Source organism: Camelina sativa, unplaced genomic scaffold (assembly GCF_000633955.1).
Source record: "Camelina sativa cultivar DH55 unplaced genomic scaffold, Cs unpScaffold04788, whole genome shotgun sequence".
Lineage (NCBI taxonomy): Eukaryota > Viridiplantae > Streptophyta > Magnoliopsida > Brassicales > Brassicaceae > Camelina > Camelina sativa.
The window spans coordinates 1-613 of record NW_010925880.1 but is presented as its reverse complement, the minus strand read 5'-3'; the positions used below and the strand labels follow the sequence as shown (position 1 = coordinate 613).

Below are 613 nucleotides of genomic sequence, written 5' to 3'. Positions count from 1 at the left end.
AAAAAAATGTATCCATTAATTACTAGAACTCGCATGCCCAAATAATACAAATGACAATGAGGATATGAAACAAGACAAGTATTACTGACCGCCAAACACTTCGAGCGTGTGGAGAATATCAGGAACGTAGATGTAATCATTAAACCGCTCCGCGTCACCTAATACTTGGATGAAACATGGAAGGATGACAGGAAGATAAGTTCTGAATTCATCATTAAGTGCCAAGCAAAGATGTTCCAGTAGATGCAGAACCTGATTATCAATAAGAGAGGCGAAGTACTCTTCATAAGATATATGTCCGTAAATCAATAAGAATAATAGCATACTCTAGGCGCATACAACTTACCGGAAGACCACGAGAGGGGCGGACGGGACCTGGCAAGGTGAAGGATGACCATAGTTCAGAGACTAGTGACAGCAGCTCTGGCAGATACTTGCGTATGTGCTGTAGACAAATAACATACGCTATGAGTTTTCACAAGTCGATCGTATTTTGACCATAACTGAAAATTTTAAGGTGTATATACCTGGCGCACAATGGAAACTAGAGTCCCAAGACCCCATGTAATAAAGTCCTTCAAGTTCTCATCAGATGTTCGAACAGTGTGAAAAA

General features: G+C 40.5%; 1 long non-coding RNA gene across 1 annotated transcript; it reads right to left on the bottom strand.

The window, feature by feature from the left end:
- Window positions 1-94: 94 nt before the first annotated feature.
- Window positions 95-613, bottom strand: LOC104774706. The gene is made up of 3 exons (XR_765458.1): window positions 528-613; window positions 347-445; window positions 95-252 (listed from the first exon to the last, which is right to left on the bottom strand). It is a non-coding gene; the product is annotated as an uncharacterized LOC104774706 (long non-coding RNA).